The sequence below is a fragment of the Haliotis asinina genome, chromosome 9 (genome assembly GCF_037392515.1).
Source record: "Haliotis asinina isolate JCU_RB_2024 chromosome 9, JCU_Hal_asi_v2, whole genome shotgun sequence".
Classification (NCBI taxonomy): Eukaryota; Metazoa; Mollusca; class Gastropoda; order Lepetellida; family Haliotidae; genus Haliotis; species Haliotis asinina.
Window position 1 is genome coordinate 1,394,558 of NC_090288.1, and position 22,489 is coordinate 1,417,046.

At 38.8% G+C, this 22,489-nt stretch overlaps 1 protein-coding gene across 2 annotated transcripts in view; it reads right to left on the reverse strand.

The window, feature by feature from the left end:
• Positions 1–22,489, reverse strand: part of LOC137295696 (dystroglycan 1-like) — a 77,313-nt gene that overhangs the window by 38,488 nt on the left and 16,336 nt on the right. Inside the window, exon 1 of one of the 2 annotated variants that reach the window (XM_067827182.1) lies at positions 2,663–2,907. The exons of the other annotated variant lie outside the window; for it this stretch is intronic. The gene's annotated coding sequence lies outside the window, so the exon portion shown is untranslated. Of the gene's footprint in view, positions 1–2,662; positions 2,908–22,489 lie in introns of those variants that run through there. 2 annotated transcript variants of the gene reach the window in all.

The window sequence follows — 22,489 nt, forward strand, 5'->3', positions numbered from 1 at the left end:
TCAAAAGTATACATCCATTTCTTCAATGGGTTGTGCTCTCATATTTCCAACCCCATGTTGAACAATTACTCACATGAAATATTTGTTATTCAACTCGTAGTGTATCAGACCATTCTTTGCCTCCATTCCCCTTTCCAGCTTCCGGTTCAACGGAGTGAAGGAACAGGAGGGTATTATTTCATATGGAATACTTACAGTTACCTCCCCTGCTTCATTCGCCCATTATGCCAGAAGTGTTTTTATGTAGAATAAATGTTACGCAAATTCTAACAATAGTGATGACAGATAAGACAAATAAACTTGAACAGGTTCATGATAAAATTAGGCAATATGGTATTTCTTTTTAATTTCTGTTTATCCTTGTTTCATCAATCCCTTCAACCGGAAGCTGGCAGGGATAATGGAGGTGAAGAACGATCTGAATACCACGAGTGGCGCTTAAAATTTTGAATAAAACATATTTCACGTGAGTAATTACTAAACATGGGGTAAGAAATGTGAGAGCACAGCCAAGTGAGGAAATGAAGTGTACCTTTGATGGTAACGATATTTTATTTTGACAAAAAAAATATCTTTTTCCATCCGAAGCGACGAAAGTATGTTGCCAACCTTTACTCGCTTTGCTTGCAAGAAGACTTGTCAGATTCTCTATGCTGCGCAATCCCATTTGCGCTACAGTTTGCCTCTGATCAGATAAACACCCCAATCTGACACCAGAAAACATTCCAAGCTATGAATAACTTTGTGACTGAGTGAGTGAGTCAGTCAGTGAGTTATCTTGGCTAAGTGGGATTGAAATTCATGATGACAAGTTTCCGGGACATGTAAGGGACACAACACCATGATTTGAAGCACCCTTGATGTTTGGCATTGCAGTTTATAGATCTGCAGTCAGTCATATGTGGACACTATCACAGTGTAGTGCTTACAAAAACTGACAAGTCCAGCAACTGCATGAGAGAAAGGCTGACAAATGATGTTAAAATGTTTGTTTGTCCATAAAGTAATAACTTCGCTGAATGAACATGTGCAAACCACAGATGAAACACTTCCTCCGCCTACATCAGGAGGCAAGCAGCTGGCGTCCCGTGCAGCTCCAAGACACACCCTCCCTCCAATATAGCTGCCCTTTCCCAGCTCGTCCTCAGTACCCTCGGACAAGATCAGGTTTGGAAATGCAAAATAGTAGTTTGCCATTTACTGGTTGGAGTTGAAACTAAGTGGGAGATTCTCTCAGTGAAGGCTAAATCTGACATTTATCACAGCACAGACTGGTGGTCAGATCTCCATGTGTAAAACATGTCAAGCACAAATTCAGACACTCACTTCAGGAAGTTATTTACTTGTATCTGACACACAACAGAGTTTTACCAATTAATCCTGGGAGATTTCGGAGTCACTTCTTCTGTTCATAGCCCCCTACAAGAAGAGGATAATAAAACCAGCTGTCCTCATACAACACAAACAAGTCCCTCCTTCAACTCCCATTCCCAGTCACTGCCCACACAAGCCTGGGAAATGTCCATGGGTAAAGAATCAAGTCTTATATCATTACACTATTATATGTGCAACACAGCCTGCCTCAAGCCTCAACAACTAATACAAATACGCTCATTTAATGAATACATGAAGTATTTGTCTCCATGTAGTATCAGTCAAGAAGATCCAGAAACAGCTAAAATATTAACTGTAGTCAGAGAGCCTGTACTGGTCCACTCAAACCTGCATTGGTTTGCTCACAACTATGATGGCCTGCTCACACCTGTATTGCTTCACTGAAACATGAAACAGCCTGCACAAACCCGTATTGGCTCACTCAAACCCATAATGGCCTGTTCAAACCTGTATTGGCCCGCTCAAACCCATAATGGCCTGTTCAAACCTGTATTGGCCCGCTCAAACCCATAATGGCCTGTTCAAACCTGTATTGGCCCGCTCAAACCCATAATGGCCTGCCAGATGTGTTTGACATACAGTGCTACTTTACGATCTGAGCTGAAGAACAGATTAATCTTTCATGCTCTACCCTCTTTAATTGGTATTCAAGAAATGTTCTTCTTAAAAAAGACAACCTATCAAAACACAAAACCATCAAATTTAATGATTACAGAAATAATAAAAAGAAAAAAGGCTTTTTTTTACACACAGAAACCTATCTAATCTATGCATGAACAGCAGTACTTGAACAAAAGTTTAAGGCAGTTGATATGGCCTTTCACATGGAAGACACTGACAGAATGTGCCTTCCCTCTGGCCCCACACATCACATGCTATTTAAAACCTTGATGGAATCAACAGTGGAGGAGCAGGTTAGTTGTCTCACTTAGTGAGTATGCTGGACATTTGGTCCAAATATAAAATGTTATATCTGCACACTGATCATGCTATAAATGTGCTCTCACATGTGTGAACATCAGATGTTATAATACTCACACACACACACACATGCACACGCACACATGCACGCTTCACATGCTCTCTCTCATAAATATGACACATGACAGTCCTCACATGCACACGCACGCACGCACGCACGCACGCACGCACGCACGCACGCACGCACGCACACGCACACGCACACTCTCTCTCACATAAGAACACACATATATACGTTTCATTTGCAATTTATCTCAAATATATAAACCTCTGTCAGCTCACTGACCTTGACACTGTGCTCTTTACAACCAGGAATATTCACGTGTAACAACAGATGCTTGTGTTTCACGGGTGATCGCCTCACACAAAAGTGGGTGCTCACATTAGCTGTGCCTGACAATTACCCTGTAACTCTCACGACTTGTGCAACAAAATCATGAGCCGTTTTAAAAACCCTTTGTGCAGTCCAGCATCCATAGAATACGAGGCCATCTGCCCAAGTGGCAACAAGACCAGTGTTGGCAGTTGCAGGAACCAGCCCAACGATCAATACCCTGCTCATCTAACTTTACCATCAATACCGGCAATCAGCTGGAAGTATTAGGCCAGCCCTCGGCCAATCACACTGCAGTATGACTGACCCTGCAGCCTGTCCCCTGGGCGTGTGCAGATTCCCTCCTTAGGGAGATATGGATAATACACAGCAAGCACTACCAGCAGCTATTGTGATTGGTGGGAAAGTGATGTGATAATACAGTGGTTATAGCATGGAGCAACTGACAAAAGGCTGGTGTCTCAACATAACTGCATGTGTGTGAGATAATGATGGTCCACATGGCCCAATGAACACAGTTCTTACTGTTTCTTATGTTCTGGTGGTCTTAGTTCTTTAAGGAGCTGCCACTGAGAAATTATTAGCTGAAACAGTTATCATTTGTCTGGCCACTGTGAATCTTAATGTTATAATCTACTTGTGTAAATTTTTCTGTCAACTCTTTATAGTGAGATCTGACTTATTTTTGAGAAATTGCAGTCTTTTTATCATGTAATATGTGAAAAAGCATTGTTATATGTAAAGGTCCACTAATTCCACATAAACAACATGATCAAACTAGTGGTTGATAATATGGGTACCAACCAAAGCCATGCAGGAAATGATGACATGCAAACAGTCAATTCACCAAGAATCAAGACCACATAAACTCAAATTGATTTCACAGCAAGGACCAGTTCCAGGATTCATTTTAACAGAAAAATACATTACAGATTATTCTAGAAAAGCCTGATCTCTCTGAGAGGGAGAACTATATTACCTGGAGAAGAGGATATAAAAGATATAGGAACTGTTTTATTATGTAAAAGATTAGCGCCATGGTCAATACTGAGATTGAATGAAGGTTAACGATGTCTGCTAACGAAGCGAAACAGTGGTTTTCTTCAACATCAAGTGGATGACAATTGCTGGCTTGAGTTGGCTGGTCTGCTGCATCAATAGGCTGCTTAACGGCGGAAATTGCCCATTGTGGGTGAGCGTGTGCCAAACTGTACCGGAAATAATCTCAGACAGACTATGTTAATATGAACACCATTATTGCCCTATTCCATCGCTCCATTAGTCAACTTACTGCTGTGGTATGTCAAAGATTTCCTGGACTGGTGATGTTGATGTACTGGTAGATGTGGATGTCCCAGTAGCTGAGGATGTAGATGCTATGTAGTTTTTATACATCGATGTCACGGTAGATGCTAGTTTTGTCTGTCTTCAGTTATACAATCATGGAAGAACCTTTGTTAAGTATCACACCTTGTCTTAACCCTGAGAGACCTATACAACTAGAAGAAGTGAAACATGAGAAGAGACTTGACTCAGACAGGTGACGCAGCTTGTATCACGTGATCATTTTCTGAACATACAATATCAAAACTGTCAGAAATCTGTATACATGCAATATGCTTAGATATGCTTATTCATCTATAGAAATTTAATGAAAAAGGACAGTATACTAACAGTTTTTATCCATCCAGAAAGGTATTTTACAAAATTTAACTGCACAAAAAACAAGCAATGAGATGCATATGTGCTCTCATTCATATGTAATCTTCCAGTTTATGATACATCTTAGCATCTGAGTGAGTGAATGAATGAGTGAGTTTAGTTTTACATCACTCTCAGCAATATTCCAGCTATATGGAGGCAGTACGTAAATAATCGAGTCTGGGCCAGACAACCCAGTGATCAACAGCATGAACAACGGTCTATGCAATTGGGATACACTGACATATGTCAACAAGGTCAGTGAACATGACCATCCAATCAAGTTAGTTGCCTCTTATGACAACTGAATTGGTTGCTGAAGATGAATTCTAACCCAAACCTTCAAGGTTCTATATCTATAAAGGACACATGTCTTATGACAACTGAACTGGTTACTGAACATGACTTCTCACCCAAACCTTCAAGGTTCTGTATCTATGAAGGACATGTATTATGACAACTGAATTGGTTACTGAAGATGACTTCTAACCCAAACCTTCAAGGTTCTGTATCTATGAAGGACATGTCTTATGACAACTGAATTGGTTACCGAAGATGACTTCTAACCCAAACCTTCAAGGTTCTGTATCTATGAAGGACATGTCTTATGACAACTGAATTGGTTACCGAAGATGACTTCTAACCCAAACCTTCAAGGTTCTGTATCTATGAAGGACATGTCTTATGACAACTGAATTGGTTACCGAAGATGACTTCTAACCCAAACCTTCAAGGTTCTGTATCTATGAAGGACATGTCTTATGACAACTGAATTGGTTACTGAAGATGACTTCTAACCCAAACCTTCAAGGTTCTGTATCTATGAAGGACATGTCTTATGACAACTGAATTGGTTACTGAAGATGACTTCTAACCCAAACCTTCAAGGTTCTGTATCTATGAAGGACATGTCTTATGACAACTGAATTGGTTACCGAAGATGACTTCTAACCCAAACCTTCAAGGTTCTGTATCTATGAAGGACATGTCTTATGACAACTGAATTGGTTACCGAAGATGACTTCTAACCCAAACCTTCAAGGTTCTGTATCTATGAAGGACATGTCTTATGACAACTGAATTGGTTACTGAAGATGACTTCTAACCCAAACCTTCAAGGTTCTGTATCTATGAAGGACATGTCTTATGACAACTGAATTGGTTACTGAAGATGACTTCTAACCCAAACCTTCAAGGTTCTGTATCTATGAAGGACATGTCTTATGACAACTGAATTGGTTACCGAAGATGACTTCTAACCCAAACCTTCAAGGTTCTGTATCTATGAAGGACATGTCTTATGACAACTGAATTGGTTACTGAAGATGACTTCTAACCCAAACCTTCAAGGTTCTGTATCTATGAAGGACACAACTGTATCACAACAAGATATTCCAGTATAATAAGTCAGTATTCAATACACATACTTGTTTATTAAGATATGTAAACAAGTTCTTGATTTCTTGTTTGAGCTAAATTTGAACTGATGTCAATATTACTGATTGTGGTAATATACCTGAAGTGAACCCAACAAAATGTCTACGAGATTCATGAGGTTCATGTGAAAAACACTGGTAAATAACAGCCTCTGACCGAGAAACACCACAATATGCACGGCATCATACTGTAGACATACCAGTGATCACAAGTTGCGTATCACGTTATAAGAATCTATACACATGATCTATGTATGTGGAACTGAAGCGGTCAGATTGACAGAACTGTTTGCTTAGCTTATTTTCAAAGTTAAAATTGTATTTTTGTTGTCAAACTGTGCAGTAATGATTCTTCTACCTTCAGACTGTTGTCACTGACTCACACAATCCCTGCGTCAGTCCAAGCCTCAGATCATACAATATGGAAGAATGCTTAGCTCAAGAATTCACAACAGATGTCTGTGAGCTTGCGCAACGTCCAGTGGACTGACCAAGTTAAACTGTGCATCAAACCACAATACTCTTACACCTCTCATGAATGCTGGGCTGGGCTGGATGTTTGATTGCTTGGATTATGATGCTTTAAGCAATATTCCAGCAATATATCGGCTGTGTGTGTGTGTGTGTGTGTTTGGGGGTGGGGGGTGGGGAGAAGGGAGATAGTGACACCAGAAATAGGCTTCACATACTGTACCTGTGTGGGGAATCAAATCAAGGCCATTGGTGTGACTAGCGAATGCTTTAACCACTAGGCTACCCCACAGACCCCCTTACTGGAGTTTCGCTGTGTTTGTGGAATACTGCCCAAAGCAGCATAAAGGTAGAACCTGCTCCCTCCAAAGCGACACATGAAACTAGTAGTGTTGCTGTGCTATTTCTACACTGAAACTCACACGTGTCCCACCTCACACTGTTTGTTTATCTATTGCAAAGTCTGAGTTTCCTCATTCCCAAATGAACCATGGGGAAACACTTCCACAAGAAATTAATTTGTAATCAACACTGCAGCTCATTTCCTGCTAACTTAAATGTTATTGCACCATTTTTCAATCTACTCAGCCTAAATAAACAGTACTGTGTTTTTCATATTCCAACACATATTCAACCACATGACACAAAAACAATTTAACCTATATTGTTCGACAGTTACACGCTTGGAAAATTAGTAAGTGAAAATGATTCACTCCAAATTGACCTAACTCAAAGAGTGAGACATGTAAATTTCTCCATGATTGGTTTGGGGCAGACAGCTAAATATTCTCAGAGGTGGAACCCTGGATTTTTGACACAGACACTGTATCACCTTTGATTTGTTTGTTTGTTCAGTTTCACGATGCACTCGGCAATATTCCAGATATATGGCAGCGGTCTGTAAATAATCGAGTCTGGAACAGACAATCCAGTGATCATTAGCAAGAGCATCGATCTGCACAACTGGGAACGGATGACATGTGTCAACCAAGTCAGCAAGCCTGACCATCCAATCCTGTTAGTCGCCTGTTACGACAAGCATAGTCACCTTCATGACAAGCATGGGTTGCTGACGGCCTATTCTACTCTGTGACATTCACGGGTAGTAGCACCTTTGAACCACTGCAGCAAAATATTCAATTTCTACTCTGACAGCAGATGAATAATCTACTTACTATACAGTCTAATATTTTAATTCTAAGAGTAAAGAGTGGTCTAATGCATACATTATCAACAAGTTTCATTTGTTTACACAGTTCCACAATCACTTGAAACTTCACGCTCGATATCTGTATCGATATCTAGATATCGATATCCGCTCGATATCACAGAATTCCAACCAGTCAGCAGAAGTTAAGATCAACGATTACCTGTTTGTCTTTTAAATACATATTTTCTTTCTCTTTGTTGGAAATATCATGCACAGAAGGTTTAACTCCAGAGATGTAGGTTAATGTAGCCAATTATCTGATCTTAATGTTGTCTATAATCAAATGGCAGCACATTCAAGTGTCTGATGTACTATTCCCCTCAGAACTGATGCTGACCTGTGTACTATTCTCAACACAACTGTTGCTGACCTGTTTCCTGTGGAACTGATCTTCCCTGACTCTGCATATAATTTCCTTCTCCAGTGAGTTCTTCTTATACAGTAGGAATGTTCCAGCAGCCATCTTGCATAAAACCAACTTCATTTGACGGCAATAAAGCAGCTCCCTGAATGACTTCGGCAGACCTGTCACTGCCACGAATTCACAAGTTACACCCTCCACGACACATACTGCATACAGTATGCATTTCTCCTTCTGTGATCAATTATATGATATTTCAAAGCAAGCCTTGAACCTTCACTTCATATTTATCTATTTCAATTTTGCTTCAACGACTGTTTTCAATGTGTTTACTCATTTTTAAAACATTTCCCTCCATAAAGGTCAGTTTAGGGTGCATAAAAAATATGAAATGGAAACTGAGGATACAACAGCTAAATGATATTATTGCATGTGGCAATGTAGTTGTGGCATGTACAAAGTCCTAGCCTGCTGGTGCAAGTGGGCTTCTTTGACGACTCGGGACAGGAAATAATATCTTGGGGTTTCTGTACCACACAGTCTGCCACAGTAGGCTTCATGATTTGAAACTTTTATAAATCCATTCCATTTTCTGATTATACTGCCATGTGTCTACCATCTGCCTCAATCCTGCCTCCATCTTAGGATTCAGGATGACGGTGGGTTTCCCAGTAGCCATTGTTGCTCTTGCCTTGGTAGTCACTAGTCACATTAACTATGACACAACCCATTGTGACACACTGTCATGATATACCTGGAATACTGCTGGGTGTGATGTACAACTGTTATAATGCTGGATGTGATGTATAACTGTTATATTGTAGGATGTGATGTATAACTGTTATAATGCTGGATGTGATGTATAACTGTTATAATGCAGGATGTGATGCATAACTGTTATAATGCTGGATGTGATGTATAACTGTTATAATGCTGGATGTGATGTATAACTGTTATAATGCTGGGTGTGATGTATAACTGTTATAATGCAGGATGTGATGTATAACTGTTATAATGCTGGATGTGATGTATAACTGTTATAATGCAGGATGTGATGTATAACTGTTATAATGCTAGATGTGATGTATAACTGTTATAATGCTGGATGTGATGTATAACTTTTATATTGCTGGATGTGATGTATAACTTTTATATTGCTGGATGTGATGTATAACTTTTATATTGCTGGATGTGATGTATAACTGTTATAATGCTGGATGTGATGTATAACTGTTATAATGCTGGATGTGATGTATAACTGTTATATTGTTGGATGTGATGTATAACTGTTATAATGCAGGATGTGATGTATAACTGTTATAATGCTGGATGTGATGTATAACTGTTATATTGCTGGATGTGATGTATAACTGTTATATTGCTGGATGTGATGTATAACTGTTATATTGCTGGATGTGATGTATAACTGTTATATTGCTGGATGTGATGTATAACTGTTATATTGCTGGATGTGATGTACAACTGTTATATTGCTGGATGTGATGTACAACTGTTATATTGCTGGATGTGATGTATAACTGTTATATTGCTGGATGTGATGTATAACTGTTATATTGCTGGATGTGATGTATAACTGTTATATTGCTGGATGTGATGTACAACTGTTATATTGCTGGATGTGATGTACAACTGTTATATTGCTGGATGTGATGTACAACTGTTATATTGCTGGATGTGATGTACAACTGTTATATTGCTGGATGTGATGCATAACTGTTATAATGCTGGATGTGATGCATAACTGTTATAATGATGGGTGTGATGTATAACTGTTATAATGCTGGATGTGATGTATAACTGTTATAATGCAGGATGTGATGTATAACTGTTATAATGCAGGATGTGATGCATAACTGTTATAATGCTGGATGTGATGCATAACTGTTATCATGCAGGATGTGATGTATAACTGTTATATTGCTGGGTGTGATGTACAACTGTTATATTGCTGGATGTGATGTATAATTGTTATAATGCTGGGTGTGATGGACAACTGTTATAATGCTGGATGTGATGGACAACTGTTATATTGCTGGATGTGATGTATAATTGTTATAATGCTGGGTGTGATGGACAACTGTTATAATGCTGGATGTGATGTACAACTGTTATATTGCTGGATGTGATGTATAATTGTTATAATGCTGGGTGGGATGGACAACTGTTATAATGCTGGATGTGATGTATAACTGTTATAATGCTGGGTGTGATGGACAACTGTTATAATGCTGGATGTGATGGACAACTGTTATATTGCTGGATGTGATGTATAATTGTTATAATGCTGGATGTGATGTATAATTGTTATAATGCTGGGTGTGATGGACAACTGTTATAATGCAGGATGTGATGTACAACTGTTATATTGCAGGATGTGATGTATAACTTTTATAATGCAGGATGTGATGTATAACTGTTATAATGCTGGATGTGATGTATAACTGTTATAATGCAGGATGTGATGTATAACTGTTATATTGCTGGATGTGATGTATAACTGCTATAATGCAGGATGTGATGTACAACTGTTATAATGCAGGATGTGATGTACAACTGTTATAATGCTGGATGTGATGTATAACTGTTATAATGCTGGATGTGATGTATAACTGTTATATTGCTGGATGTGATGTATAACTGTTATAATGCAGGATGTGATGTATAACTGTTATAATGCAGGATGTGATGTATAATTGTTATAATGCTGGATGTGATGTATAACTGTTATATTCCTGGATGTGATGTATAACTGTTATATTGCTGGATGTGATGTATAACTGTTATAATGCAGGATGTGATGTATAACTGTTATATTGCTGGATGTGATGTATAACTGTTATATTGCTGGATGTGATGTATAACTGTTATAATGCAGGATGTGATGTATAACTGTTATAATGCAGGATGTGATGTATAACTGTTATATTGCTGGATGTGATGTATAACTGTTATAATGCTGGATGTGATGTATAACTGTTATAATGCAGGATGTGATGTATAACTGTTATATTGCTGGATGTGATGTATAACTGTTATATTGCTGGATGTGATGTATAACTGTTATAATGCAGGATGTGATGTATAACTGTTATATTGCTGGATGTGATGTATAACTGCTATAATGCAGGATGTGATGTACAACTGTTATAATGCAGGATGTGATGTATAACTGTTATAATGCTGGATGTGATGTATAACTGTTATAATGCTGGATGTGATGTATAACTGTTATATTGCTGGATGTGATGTATAACTGTTATAATGCAGGATGTGATGTATAACTGTTATAATGCAGGATGTGATGTATAATTGTTATAATGCTGGATGTGATGTATAACTGTTATATTCCTGGATGTGATGTATAACTGTTATATTGCTGGATGTGATGTATAACTGTTATAATGCAGGATGTGATGTATAACTGTTATATTGCTGGATGTGATGTATAACTGTTATATTGCTGGATGTGATGTATAACTGTTATATTGCAGGATGTGATGTATAACTGTTATAATGCAGGATGTGATGTATAACTGTTATATTGCTGGATGTGATGTATAACTGTTATAATGCAGGATGTGATGTATAACTGTTATAATGCTGGATGTGATGTACAACTGTTATAATGCAGGATGTGATGTATAACTGTTACAATGCTGGATGTGATGTATAACTTTTATATTGCTGGATGTGATGTATAACTTTTATAATGCTGGATGTGATGCATAACTGTTATCATGCAGGATGTGATGTATAACTGTTATATTGCTGGGTGTGATGTACAACTGTTATATTGCTGGATGTGATGTATAATTGTTATAATGCTGGGTGTGATGGACAACTGTTATAATGCTGGATGTGATGGACAACTGTTATATTGCTGGATGTGATGTATAATTGTTATAATGCTGGGTGTGATGGACAACTGTTATAATGCTGGATGTGATGTACAACTGTTATATTGCTGGATGTGATGTATAATTGTTATAATGCTGGGTGTGATGGACAACTGTTATAATGCTGGATGTGATGTATAACTGTTATAATGCTGGGTGTGATGGACAACTGTTATAATGCTGGATGTGATGGACAACTGTTATATTGCTGGATGTGATGTATAATTGTTATAATGCTGGATGTGATGTATAATTGTTATAATGCTGGGTGTGATGGACAACTGTTATAATGCTGGATGTGATGTATAACTGTTATAATGCTGGGTGTGATGGACAACTGTTATAATGCTGGATGTGATGGACAACTGTTATATTGCTGGATGTGATGTACAACTGTTATATTGCTGGATGTGATGTATAATTGTTATAATGCTGGGTGTGATGGACAACTGTTATATTGCTGGATGTGATGTATAACTTTTATAATGCTGGGTGTGATGGACAACTGTTATAATGCTGGATGTGATGTATAACTGTTATAATGCTGGGTGTGATGGACAACTGTTATAATGCTGGATGTGATGGACAACTGTTATAATGCAGGATGTGATTTATAACTGTTATATTGCTGGGTGTGATGTACAACTGTTATGTTGCTGGATATGATGTATAATTGTTATAATGCTGGGTGTGATGGACAACTGTTATAATGCTGGGTGTGATGTACAACTGTTATATTGCTGGATGTGATGTATAATTGTTTTAATGCTGGGTGTGATGGACAACTCTTATATTGCTGGATGTGATGTATAACTGTTATATTGCAGGATGTGATGTACAACAGTTATAATGCTGGGCGTGATGTATAATTGTTATATTGCTGGATGTGATGTATAACTGTTATATTGCTGGATGTGATGTATAATTGTTATAATGCTGGGTGTGATGGACAACTGTTATAATGCTGGGTGTGATGGACAACAGTTATAATGCTGGGCGTGATGTATAATTGTTATATTGCTGGATGTGATGTATAATTGTTATAATGCTGGATGTGATGTATAATTGTTATAATGCTGGGTGTGATGGACAACTGTTATAATGCTGGATGTGATGTATGATTGTTATAATGCTGGGTGTGATGGACAACTGTTATAATGCTGGGTGTGATGGACAACTGTTTTAATGCTGGGTGTGATGGACAACTCTTATATCGCTGGATGTGATGTATAATTGTTTTAATGCTGGGTGTGATGGACAACTCTTATATTGCTGGATGTGATGTATAACAGTTATAATGCTGGGCGTGATGTATAACTGTTATATTGCTGGATGTGATGTATAACTGTTATATTGCTGGATGTGATGTACAACTGTTATAATGCAGGATGTGATGTATAATTGTTATAATGCAGGATGTGATGCATAACTGTTATAATGCTGGATGTGATGTATAACTGTTATAATGCAGGATGTGATGTATAACTGTTATATTGCTGGATGTGATGTACAACTGTTATATTGCTGGATGTGATGTATAACTGTTATAATGCTGGATGTGATGTATAACTTTTATATTGCTGGATGTGATATATAACTTTTATATTGCTGGGTGTGATGTACAACTGTTGTAATGCTGGGTGTGATGTATAACTGTTATATTGCTGGGTGTGATGTACAACTGTTACATTACTGGATGTGATGTACAACTGTTATAATGCAGGATGTGATGTATAACTGTTACAATGCTGGATGTGATGCATAACTGTTATATTGCTGGATGTGATGTATAACTGTTATAATGCAGGATGTGATGTATAACTGTTATATTGCTGGATGTGATGTATAACTGTTACAATGCTGGATGTGATGCATAACTGTTATAATGTTGGTGTGATGTATAACTGTTATAATATTGGTGTGATGTATAACTGTTATAATATTGGTGTGATGTATAACTGTTATATTGCTGGATGTGATGTACAACTGTTATATTGCTGGATGTGATGTATAATTGTTATAATGCTGGGTGTGATGGACAACTGTTATAATGCAGGATGTGATGGACAACTGTTATATTGCTGGATGTGATGTATAATTGTTATAATGCTGGGTGTGATGGACAACTGTTATATTGCTGGATGTAATGTATAACTGTTATATTGCTGGGTGTGACGTATAACTGTTATATTGGTGGATGTGATGTATAACTGTTATAACGCTGGGTGTGATGTATAACTGTTATAATGCTGGGTGTGATGTATAACTGTTTTAATGCTGAGTGCAATGTATAACTGTTATATTGCTGGATAATGTTGGTGTGATGTAGATGAAGTTGTTGCCAATGGCGGTATAAACCTCTACATCAGTTGTTACACAAGACGCACCAAACGTAAGCAACCTTGTCAACTGACAAACTACCTAATCCTGCAAATTATTAAATACAGAAACTTTCTCCTATACATACCCCACAAAAAATACTGATACCAAGTGGGCTTGGGTAGAATTCATATCTCTCTGTGAAGCATAGAATATTTAAGTTATTCTGTGCAGAAATGACATTTCACCGTCAGCTCATCAGGGCAACATGACAGTTCACTGAATCAGTCTGCATCTGGGACTTGCAAGACTACACTTTAGAGATCAGACCTCCTTTATCATCTGTAGACTTACTCCATAGATCTACCCTTGTACAGGTTGATCTACCTAGCATCTAACAATGTATCATTATATCTACCCAGTAGGCCTACCCTTGTACCAAAGGACCTACCCAGTAGCCCTACCCTGAGCCTTTGTACACTATAAGAGAGTAAGATTCTTAACCAAAGTTAAGGTACTAGTTCAAGGCTACTTGGGTTCACAGCTGGCAACATTACCCACACAGCCATCATGTTGACATATAAACAACAGACTGAAATGTTTTAGCTCAAATCTTTTAATTCTACTGACACTTGGCGTGGAATCTGAGATAAAACAATAGTACCACAGTCAAGGAAAACAACAAATAGAAAACATATGGCTAGCCATCTCGGCTAGCCATTTCACTGACATTTATGATCCACCCAGTAAATATTTGTAATTCAAAATATGCCAATAAATGCAAGGTGGAGCCCCACAAAACTTAATGTGAGCATCAGTTCCAGGCTACTGAACAGCCAGTGTAATCTGTATGTGACCTGTGATTATCACATCTGGGTAACAGACTGTGTAAGTGTGCGGGTATTGTGTGTGCTGCTCCGGTCCTCACCCTGCTACATACAGGCACATGCAGCCATAATGCCATCTTTGCCATGGCCCCGTGTCACCTTTACACTGACATGCAGTGGTTGTTTCACAAGGACATATCTACCTAAATACTGATGTGTGATGTCACGGTCTTGTGTTGCAGTCATGTGTGTAATTCCTTTGATGAACAAATCAAACTATTTTTCATGCACACGCCTTAGCATGACCTGTGAATCATATAGGGTTATTTGACATGTTTGGACAATGTCGACACTGTTAATATAACATAAAAATGACCAGCAAACCAAATTACTGTCAAAATTTATACATGACAGTGTTAACAATTATTACTGCTGGCCACAACATATTTCACATTCATCTTGCTTTGATAACCAACAAAACAATTCTAGTGGAAAATACTCTTTCTGATAAAATTATGAATATCTGATTAAAGTAATGATGAATAATGAATTGAATTCACAAGGTAATACACAATCTGATTCACTGCATACATGAAAGACTCACAACAGCCCTATGCTTCATCCTCTGCAATCAATGATGATGATGAGTCTCCGCATCAAATCACAATATTGACTTGTCCCTGTAGATGAAGTATTTCAAGTTGTGCACCTGTACAGGTGAGACACAATATCCTGCATTCATCCAGATTCTTCACCTAAATACACCTGTTCTAAGTGTTCTCACATTTGCTTCCTAAATGCCTTTAAAATACTTGAAATTCTAGCCTTTAACCCCTTAGACTTGTACTATCTCAAATTCTAACTATACACATTGTACATAACCTATTGAATCATCAAGTCTACACCTTGCCCTTCAGAAAAGCACATTAATCATATAAATAATTAAAAACCGAGCCTTGGCTTTTGAAAATCCTATCTTTTGAGTTTTTGTAAGCTTTTTACTTCTTCCAGCTTCTGTTGATCTGGGTCAGTGAAGCACGTCAAGGTTACGTGAGTTTCATCAAGGGAGGGGGATTGTCAAACGATTAGGTGCAGCCGTGGTCATCACAGGTGCATCAATGGGACTGTAGTGTTAAACGAAAGAACCAATCCTGTCTAACGAGATCAGCCAGGTATAGAGACACGCATAAAGTCAGTTGATACAGGGTTGACCTTCACCTCATGTTAGCAGCATCTGTACCGGTGGTGTCAGCCAAGTAAATGGTGATGTTAACCCAAAGATCACTGAACACCAATATGTCGATTCAAACTGTCTCAGCTATCTGTCTTGTCCCTGTCCTATATATCCACCAGTCATAGATACGTCTGTTCATATTACACAACCATGCTTAATTGTATGGTGCCGATCCTATCTGTCTTACTTGACTGACCTTCAACACAAGAACAGGACACAAATACCAGTTACCTCCTACATACTTCCAGGGTGATCTGGCTGATGAGCCATAAAGTGACACACAATATTCTAACATCTGGAGAATACATATTACTCATATGCATGTTCGAAGCATCACCATCAAATACTCAGAAGATTAATGACATAAAAAAGCTGACAAATAAAAACAAACACAATTCAAGTGGAAAGTCTTTTTCACAAACGGGAGCTAGCAGGCAATGTAAAGAGAATTAGTTTTCTTTTTACTTACTGATGAATAGTATTTAATTTGAACAGACATTTATCAAGGATTGAAATGATTCCCTAAATCAGATCCCATTCATATCTGTGTCATATCTTTTACACTCAAGACAGTCATTACTGGTGCTTGTAAACTGAAAAACTTGGAAGAATGGCTAAATGATAATGACTCACTCTGGTGTTGTTTGATATCAAACTTATCTGTAAGGTATCAAGGATATATAAATCAATATTTATCACTATGACATCAAAAAGCATTCAGGTGAGTTCTCCAGACAGTACCCAACACCTGGGAGCAGCAGATCCAGTCACCTCTAGGGCATCACTCAACAGTATGAGACCTTCCTACACATTAATCTGTCAAAACAAGATTTCTGTCACTGGGACTTTAGTCAAGGTTCAGACAGAGGTGTGCATTGGTAATAGTCTTGTTAAATACAGATGTTTGTATTACTCTGTTTCAGACAAAAGTGAAAATCTTGTTTAGAAAAGAGTGGATTAGTTAAGTCTCTGTCCTACAGATATCCTGGATCAGAACATATTAGTCAGAGACACAAGAACATGAGACATTTGATAGTCAATAACGGACTGTACCGGTAACTCAAACATACATCTAATACAAGACAATAACAAATATGTGAGTGAGTGAGTGGCACTGACATTACAGATGTTCACATCTAACTAAACTTCAGCAATAAACAGATTGTGATGCCATCAATCTCTGTCATTCTTTTCGGCCATATCAATGAATGAATGAGTGAATGACACTCATTTTACATGAATTGTAGGAAGTAAAAATCATTAAAAGCAGATTCATTTTTACCAACCAACAATGCTCTGACAGTACGTGAACAAATGTTAAAAAGAATAAAACATGAAAGGACAATAGATGACAACAGGTGAACAGTTACACCCATTTAATCCTGTGACACAGATTCTTCTGATTGCAGCCCCCTAGAGTATGTGGAGGCAACATACGTGCAGGTATGTCCCATGTCATACCCAGACTTGCTCTGATAACTAAGTAGACCAGGGCAAGGTTCGCTCCTACCACCTATCCCTTTTACATACGCTGCAGACAATTTTCAGATTCCATCCCTGACCTGAGCATTATGTCTACGACACTCCAGTCAACACCAGCCCACAACACAACCTACACCAGCACTTGATGGGGTGACATACTTCAAACACCAAGCCTTCAGATCCGGAAATATACATTGTGAATATCTGCTGTCTCATCCTCTTAAGCAGTAATATAAAATACATAAATCCACGATAACATTGACTTTCCTGTCCATGATCAGTTTCTCTATACACATGTGTCACAAACCATTTAATACAAGTCTCAATTCCTGGTCATAAATAACACACTAGTTGTGTACACTGTACATCAATATAGAAATGTTCAAGATGCCATGATATTCAAGACTGGTGAAACCAAACTCTTGTCCACAACAGGAAATACAACAAGAAAGGTAAATTACCATTTACAGCCATGTGTCATCTAAAATGTCTCATTTTCAATGGCCATGTTTCGTATCATTCAGCTGAGGTGATATAAAATAGCTATTGATGGCAAGACCTAGTATTTGATAAGTACTTGCCTCAGTATTACGTTTCAGTTTGCACTGTAGTTTAAAAAATTGGAATAAATATGAATGTGTGTGCATGGGGGGGCATGTGACACCTACAAATATGGTGACGTGTTGACAAGCTGCAAGGATTTGAAAATACAATCATCGTATTCACTGACATCTAAGATCTACAACTCTGTACATCTAGATGTGTTTCCTTTATGGCTGAGCCCTCAAAACTGGAAATTGGGACTGAGTTGAGATAACAGATATGATAATATATGACTTCCCTTCTTTTATATTGCAAACTCCTGTGTTGTTTCTCAGAATGTACGTAAACAGATTCTGGTCAGAATATGTGTACAGGGGGATCATTGTCAGAATATGTGTACAGAAAGATCATTGTCAGAATGTGTGCAAATAGAGATCATTGTTAGAATGTGTGTACAGAGAGATCTTTGCCAGAATATGTGTACAGTGAGATCCTACTCAGAGTGAATACAGGGAGATCATTCTCAGAATGTATGCACAGAGAGATTGTTGTCAAAAAGTGTGAATAGAGAGATGTTCTATTGTCCGAATGTGTGTACAGAGATCCTTGTCAGAATGAGTTTAGAGACGCTTGTCAGTATGTCTACAGAGTGATCCTTGTCAAAATGTGTGTATAGAGTGGTGCTGTCAGATCCTTGTCAGGATATGCATATACAGATGTTGTCGGAAAGTGTGCACAGACAGACCCTTGTCAGAATGTGTGTACAGAGAGATCATTGTCAGAGTGTGTCTAGGGATTGTTTCAGAATGTGTGTACAGAGATATCCTTGTCACAATGTGTGTAGAGAGAGAGATCCTTGTCAGATTGTGTGTACAGAGGTCCTTGTGCATCAAGAGATGAATGCAGTCCTCAGCAATATTTCAGCTATACAGCAGAGATTGACAGAGGGCTGTCCGATATGTGAGTACACACCAATGCAGAAATACAATTCCAGGCTTAGCCAAAATTAGACTATAGGATACATGAATATGGCATGGACAAGTAAAAGTGTATTAATACTACAATCAGATCACATACATAGAAGTTGAGAGTTTGTCAGATTCTACAGTAAGTGAGAAATTGTAAATGAAGATCCATGTCTGTGTCAGTATTAAGAGGCTTCCAGAGATTGGTTGCAAAGGGTACAGGTCAGCCAGGTGTACCAGTCAGTGTCACCAATACATAAAGAGGGCATTGGTCATCGTGATCCAAAACAGGGCACTTTGTAATCAGAATGATACTAGCACCCAGATTTGAACATGTATGCCTTTTTAACCCTTGACAAGATTTTGAGAGTTTTCTTTTAAAGTAGGTAAGTGTAAGATTTTAACTTCCTGGGCATTAAGGGGAAGACCTTGTGCATTTGGACCACAAAAATCATATAATTCACTTATTCTAATTAAGATAGAAGATGTATGCATTACAGCAAAACCTCTGGTAGTAGTTGGGCCCTTTGTATCCCTATAAACAAATAATGGGTGCACTTAAATTTTAGGCAAAGTAATCAAGTACCTTTCACTGCTGTCCATAGATACTGTACTGCATATTCAGACTTCTTTTGGAGCATTATGGAATGAAGGTATACTGAGTTATCTGTTTGACTGGCTTCCTAGGAGTTGGAAGTTAATAAGAAAACATACAGCTGTAATTGCAGCAGTCATGCTTAGCTATACATACATTTGGAGGGTGGAGTAAATACTGACGTGTCTGTGTGTGACTGTCCCAGCAGCTGGACTCTGCCAGGGAGAACTGTTGTTCATGGTACTGCAGCGGGTTCCTGATTGGTTCCTGTAATGTCTGTCACATTGAGTTGGGTTACACCTTTCACCTGTAGTCAAGTCACAATGAGTTGGGTTACACCCTTCACCTGTAGTTAAGTCACAATGAGTTGGGTTACACCTTTCACCTGTAGTCAAGTCACAATGAGTTGGGCTACACCCTTCACCTGTAATCAAGTCACAATGAGTTGGGCTACACCCTTCACCTGTAGTCAAGTCACAATGAGTTGGGTTACACCCTTCACCTGTAGTCAAGTCACAATGAGTTGGGTTACACCTTTTACCTGTAATCAAGTCACAATGAGTTGGGCTACACCCTTCACCTGTAGTCAAGTCACAATGAGTTGGGTTACACCTTTCTTCTGTAGTCAAGTCACAATGAGTTAGGTTACACCTTTCACCTGTAGTCAAGTCACAATGAGTTGGGTTACACCTTTCACCTGTAGTCAAGTCACAATGAGTTGGGCTACACCCTTCACCTGTAGTCAAGTCACAATGACTTAGGTTACACCTTTCACCTGTAGTCAAGTCACAATGAGTTGGGCTACACCTTTCACCTGTAGTCAAGTCACAATGAGTTGGGCTACACCCTTCACCTGTAGTCAAGTCACAATGAGTTGGGTTACACCTTTCTTCTGTAGTCAAGTCACAATGAGTTAGGTTACACCTTTCACCTGTAGTCAAGTCACAATGAGTTGGGTTACACCCTTCACCTGTTGTCAAGTCACAATGAGTTGGGCTACACCCTTCACATGTTGTCCAGTCACATTGAGTTGGGCTACACCCTTCACCTGTAATCAAGTCACAATGAGTTGGGCTACACCCTTCACCTGTAGTCAAGTCACAATGAGTTGGCCAACACCCTTCACCTGTAGTCAAGTCACAATGAGTTGGGTTACACCTTTTACCTGTAATCAAGTCACAATGAGTTGGGCTACACCCTTCACCTGTAGTCAAGTCACAATGAGTTGGGCTACACCCTTCACCTGTAGTCAAGTCACAATGAGTTGGGTTACACCTTTCTTCTGTAGTCAAGTCACAATGAGTTAGGTTACACCTTTCACCTGTAGTCAAGTCACAATGAGTTGGGTTACACCTTTCACCTGTAGTCAAGTCACAATGAGTTGGGCTACACCCTTCACCTGTAGTCAAGTCACAATGAGTTGGGCTACACCTTTCACCTGTAGTCAAGTCACAATGAGTTAGGTTACACCTTTCACCTGTAGTCAAGTCACAATGAGTTGGGCTACACCTTTCACCTGTAGTCAAGTCACAATGAGTTGGGTTACACCTTTCACCTGTAGTCAAGTCACAATGAGTTGGGCTACACCCTTCACCTGTAGTCAAGTCACAATGAGTTGGGCTACACCCTTCACATGTTGTCCAGTCACAATGAGTTGGGCTACGCCCGTCACCTGTAGTCAAGTCACAATGAGTTGGGCTACACCCTTCACCTGTAGTCAAGTCACAATGAGTTGGGCTTCACCCTTCACATGTAGTCAAGTCACAATGAGTTGGGCTACACCCTTCACCTGTAGTCAAGTCACAATGAGTTGGGCTACACCCTTCACATGTAGTCAAGTCACAATGAGTTGGGCTACACCCTTCACATGTAGTCAAGTCACAATGAGTTGGGGTACGCCCGTCACCTGTAGTCAAGTCACAACAGAATGGGTGTACATTGTATCCATGTACCTCATGTGTCTCTGAAGTAAACGAACCTACAGCACTTCATCCTGATGACATCCCCACTGTGCAACACTCTCAAAGTGACTTAAAGATTGTACCAATAACTCATGGAAGTCGTCATTAAGTACCTAAACTGCTGCCAAGTTGTTCCAGGAACCATTAATCTACATGAATGTTACACACTGATGACTAAGGAGAAGACGACGCATTGTATAGATCTGACAATTGTCAGAAGAATGTCATCAATCCCACATAGCTACTTGATGGTTGTGAGGGGTAGTGGCGACAAGGGAAGGTCATTCCACTGGATCAAGGTTATATCATCCGTGCCTTGTGTCAACGAGGATTAAATACCTACCCCCCAACCTCCATCAACCTGATGTCTTCTGTTGACACAGAATGTGACTAAGGATGATATACACACTCATAACACTGTGTCGTGTTATACTGAGGTTGTACTATGTGGTGGCAGGTCCTCGGTAATTGCTGTACAACCTGACTTGCTATGTTGGTATGGAACAGAGGGTTGGGTGCACATGTAGTTTGAAGATAGTTTGCAATATCAGACCAAAACTGTGGAGAATGTCAGTTCAAAACTGGTGATAATTGGGAATATCAGTCCAATACAGTGTGAAATATCAGTCCGGAACTAATTGCTTGATCGGCATTCTAGAAGTTGGTAATTCGAAAATGAAACATACAACTTTATGGATGACAACTTCATGTTTGTTGCGTAAAGCAGCATTCTGATGTACATTTGCACACTGCTACC